General features: G+C 36.5%; 1 non-coding gene across 1 annotated transcript; it reads left to right on the top strand.

Moving 5' to 3' along the window:
* The first annotated feature begins 490 nt into the window (after window positions 1-490).
* Window positions 491-597, top strand: LOC145957614 (small nucleolar RNA R71). Its single transcript, XR_014433657.1, has one exon. It is a non-coding gene; the product is annotated as a small nucleolar RNA R71 (small nucleolar RNA).
* Window positions 598-4,938: the final 4,341 nt, after the last annotated feature.

The following is a 4,938-nucleotide window of genomic DNA, read 5'->3' as shown; positions in this document are numbered from 1 at the left end:
AGAAAAGTTAGGATGATTCTTCCAACCAGGGTTGTATGTGTTGGAATACGGATTACTCTTCTCTCTTCGAGGAGTGTCATAGAAATTATGAGAAGCTACCACCTGTTCAGTAGTATCTTCTTTTTCTCCAGTAAAAATTGAGGTACAATCTACTGCAGTGTGCCCTTGTTCCCTACAAAGGTCACATACTTGATTTGTAGCCACTGAATTAACCTTAGCTTTTTCCATCTTGTCTAATCTTTGATTAAGAGTATCAAATTTTGCTAATAGTAACTCAATATTGTTCACTTCATATCGCCCCGGAGTTCCTTTCCTTGCTGTGACTTCTCTTTCACTGTATTGGCTGTGATTTGAGGCTACATTTTCCAAAATAATCATGCAGTCATTAATAGGTTTCCCCATGAAAGATCCTCCAGCTGCTGAGTCTAATATCATGGTGCTTTGTTGGTCCAATCCTTCAAAGAAAAATTGGATGGTAAGCCAACGGTTGAAGCCATGTTGTGGGCATGCTTGAAGATATCCTTTGAACCACTCCCATGCTTCATAAATAGTTTCTCCAGTGCCTTGTTGGAAATTAGTGATTTTCTTCCTCAATTCTTTAGTTTTAGAAGGAGGAAAGAATTTCTCTAGAAAAGCTCTTTCACATAATTCCCAAGTTGCTATCTTTTCTCTAGGCACTGTTCTTAGCCACACCTTTGCCTTATCTCTCAAGGTGAGTGAGAATAAGCGGAGTCGCATTCCATCAGAAACTTCATCATCAAATTGCTGGGTCTCACAGATTTCCAAGAACCACTCTAAGTGGTCATTAGGATCTTCTGATGGTAGTCCTCCAAAGGTGTTCTGTTTGAGCATATTCACCAGAGAAGCTGGTACAGTAGCTCCAGTTCGCATCTCCCCTCCAGGTATCCATGTCAAACTCTCTAGAAAGGTTTCTTTTCCTTCTCAGGAGAGTTATTTCAATCTCAGGATCAAGTGGTGTTGGTTTCCCAAGACGTAGAGATCTCTTTTGCATTAATCCTAAGGCACTGCAAAAAAAAAGAAAGTGACCCGTGAAATCTGAATTGGAGAAGTAAACACTAAAAAAAAAAAAAATTATTTATTTATTTAATTTTTTTTTAATTAAAATAATTGTAATTTAAATCAAGAGACGTAGTCCCCGGCAACGGCGCCAAAAACTTATTGTGTGGAAAACCGCAAGTGTACGGTTGTCGTCAAGTAATAAATATCGAATCACAGGGACTACGTGTTTGACCTAGAATTACTAGTATTTTAATTTGAATTTTTAAAACAGATAGAATGTTTGTTTTGAGATGATAAGATCAGATTCGCTGGTAAAAGAGATAGTAATGCAATTAATGAATAAGATAAAACTTTAAGATAAGATAAGGAGATTTCCGGGAATCTAGGGTTCGCACAAAGAGTTCCAACAATATTGAATTATTATTTTCATTAATTAATTCTATTCCATCTTGAAGGTAGTCTTAACCTAATGTAATCCTTGCACCTTCTCAGGCTACGAGGACGTGTTTAATTAAAATTAATCCCTACTCTCGTGGTAATTACGTTCAATTAAACCCATTAAGATCTTTGTTAATCTATTACTCCTCGAAAGCTTAAATCAACTCTCGTGATTTAACACTCAAGTCTGTTCCTTTAGGTTCCGATAATTAGGTTCTCCTCTCAGTTCATCCCTAATTATCTATGATTATGAAAATTAAGATTAATTGTTTATCATAATTATAATCAAGTTCTCCTCTCAGTTCATCCTTAATTAATGTTATTATGAAAACAATAATGTTAAAGTTCATATATAAAATATAAAAGAACAAATCAAGAATTGGAATAAAATTAAGAAACTGAATAATGCATTAATAAAGAGGTTCTCAGAGGCTAAGCCCTGATCCCAGAAAAAGGGAAACTACTCACAGGAGTTCATAGTAGTTCTCCAAGAAAAGAAGAATAAAAGAAAAGCAAACCTTAGAGTCGATGGCACAGGCGCCCAACCTTCTCTAAGTGTCAAAAACTAAAAAACTGTCTCCGAAAACAAAAGTCCCCTGTTCTAGGCTAACCTCATCTAATTTATAACCTAAAAGGGTAAAAAGGTAAAACTACCAAGATAAAAATTACAAAGATAAAATAAAAATAAAACTTAAAACTTAAAAAGCTGGGACGCGAAGTGAATCACGGCCGTGACTGAGAATCACGACCGTGATCTTCTCTAGAGCACATCTATGAAGGGTCAGTGGCGTTCACGGGTGTGATTGGGAGTCACGGCCGTGATTTTCTCTGGTGAATCACGGGCGTGATTTAGAATCACGGCCGTGATTTTCCCTGTAGCTCAGCATTTCCTCTTTAATTCTTAAATCTTGATCCTGCTCAGAGAAAACACAACACATACCAAGAAAAGCATAAAATAGGAAAATGATATAAAAATTTATTAAAAACATGAAAGATATGCATGATTATGCTATGAATTCTTGTGAATTAAAGTGCTAAAATACGAGTAAAATACACAACATCACATTGCCGCCCCACCTCCTTGCATTTCTCACTTGATTAGTCTATTGTATGCCTAAAGAAACCCTAAAAGAATATAAGAGGTGTGCTGAATTTTTGTGCAAAATTATTTGTCCAAAATAGTACAAAACCAATTCCACTAAAAAGATTCCCTTTGGACCTCTAATTTCACGCCACTTGTCATCACCTCCTCTCCTAAAAGTTTAACCTAATTTTTGACCATCCACAAGTGCAAAACCTAAGCAACAATTGGGCTTAATTTAACAAAAAAATTTCGGACCCAAGACATATAAAAGAAAGAATGCCGTGAGCAACAAAGAAAAAGACTAGAACCAAAAAAAAAAAAAAAAAAAAAAATTCTTGGACAAAAAAGGACTTGTTGCTAGACTTGTGGACTTGGACAATTACCTATGCATTTGGGAGTTGGACTTATGACATTTTGACCTTAATTTGGGACCTTACCTTTGGCTGGACCGAAACATATAAAGGACTTAATCAAGTGAGCTTAAACACTTATTCATTCTAGTGCTTTTCTAGGATTATTCTCTTTGTGTGCTTCCTTTCTTTGATTGAGTCTTAATTTTTTGCTTGTCTTTCTTGGCCTCTTTTGTTTTGTCATCTTAAATTCTCTTTGAGTTTAGCCTTTCTTAATTGTGCTTTTCAGTTTTTATTTCTTGGACTCTTGCTTTGGGTTGGTTTTAATTTCATTGTAGGTCAAAACCCACTCTAGTCATTTTTCACACCTTTGGTGGATTTGAGTGGAGGGGTGAACCGAATCCAAGCCTAGCCTTTGGAGGGACTTACACCACACATAAAGGAGTGAACAAACACTTGGAGAGGTCTAACACGTTTTTTCATTGTGAAGGAACCCATTTGGAGGAGTTTGAAGACTTGAATCTTTGTTTTACTTGATTTTTGCTTAATTTTTCTCTCTCGGCCTCTTTGTGTTTTTTTGGCCTTAGCTTCTTATTTTGGTTTGTAATTTGGCCATTATTAAACCTCTTCAACTTGGTTTTAGTTCGTGTAGTTGAAGGTGATTTGAAAACCTTCACCTAGGACCTCGACTAGAACATGTTTTAAGTGCTTTCCTTTTGCATGTTTTTAAAGCTTTTAGTAGTATAATTACTTAGGACTTTATCTTTGTGCAATTACGTTTAGAAGGCTTGTTTTGCCTACTAGGGGTAACGTGCACACACTCACCTTTAATTGTGCCAATTCGTTTTTGTAAGAAAAAGTAGAAAAGGCTTAGTGATTTTTACTTGATAGGGCTTGGTTATTAAGTGATTCATTGTAGTCCACCTCCCCTTGAAAGTTCACTTTGTGCACTTAGGCCTTTCCTACCTATCTTGAACCTTGAAAACCTTTAATTTGTGAAAACCTTTTATCACTCACTCTTTGTGAAAACCATTTTCAATCCCTTTTTGAAAACAATTTGTGAAAACCTTTTTCTTGATCAAAGATGAGTGATCATTCTAGTGTCCATGGTCATAATTCTCGTAGCACTAGGTCTAGTGTTAGGGATGAACTTAGGGAATTGAAAGAGTACCTAAGAAAAAAAGAAGAGGAAAATATAAAAAGAGAGGAAGAATTAAGAAGAAAAGAAAAAGAGTTGGAAAAGAATAATGATGAAATAAAAAGATTGCTAGAAAGATTAGTTGTGGGAGGAGAGGCTAGTGGTTCAAGACCAAAAGTCACTTCTCCTCAACCCTCAAGAGGAAAAGGGCATATGTATGCAAGTGCTCATGAGGAGGAAGGGCATCATACCCAACCTCCAAGTGATATCTTCATTAGTAGCCATCACAATGATGGTTACTATCAAAGGCCCCCAAGACATCATAGAAATAGGGAGTCTTCCAATAGGGAACCCAACATCAATCTTCCCTCATTTCATGGCAAAGATAATGTTGAAACTTATCTAGATTGGGAAATGAAAGTGGAGCAACTTTTCTCTTGCCATGGAATAAGTGAGGATAGAAAGGTTTCTTTAGCAACCCTTAGCTTCCAAGGGCATGCTATGTATTGGTGGACCTCCTTAGAAAAAGAAAAAAGAATAAACCATGAGCCTCCAATTCAATATTGGAATGAGCTCCGTAGTGCCTTAAGAAGGAGGCATATTCCTCCATACTATGACCGAGAGCTTATGGATAAGCTTCAAAGATTAAAACAAGGGTCCTCTAGTGTGGAAGAATATAGGCAATCTATGGAGTTACTCATGATGAGGGCTGGGATAAGGGAAGAAGAGAGGACCACCATCTCAAGATTCCAAAGTGGTCTTAACCTTGAAATAAGGGACAAAGTTGAGCTCTTACCATATAGAGATTTGAATGAGCTTGTTCAACTTTGTTCTAGAGTGGAGCACCAACTCAAAAGAAAAACTTTTAGAAAAGACTCCACTCCATCTTATTCCAAGAGCTTCAAGAA

This window comes from Cajanus cajan, chromosome 4, assembly GCF_000230855.2.
Source record: "Cajanus cajan strain Asha chromosome 4, NIPB_CcT2T_4, whole genome shotgun sequence".
NCBI lineage: Eukaryota > Viridiplantae > Streptophyta > Magnoliopsida > Fabales > Fabaceae > Cajanus > Cajanus cajan.
The sequence above is the reverse complement of the archived record's forward strand: the minus strand, read 5'-3'. Positions and strand labels throughout refer to the sequence as shown.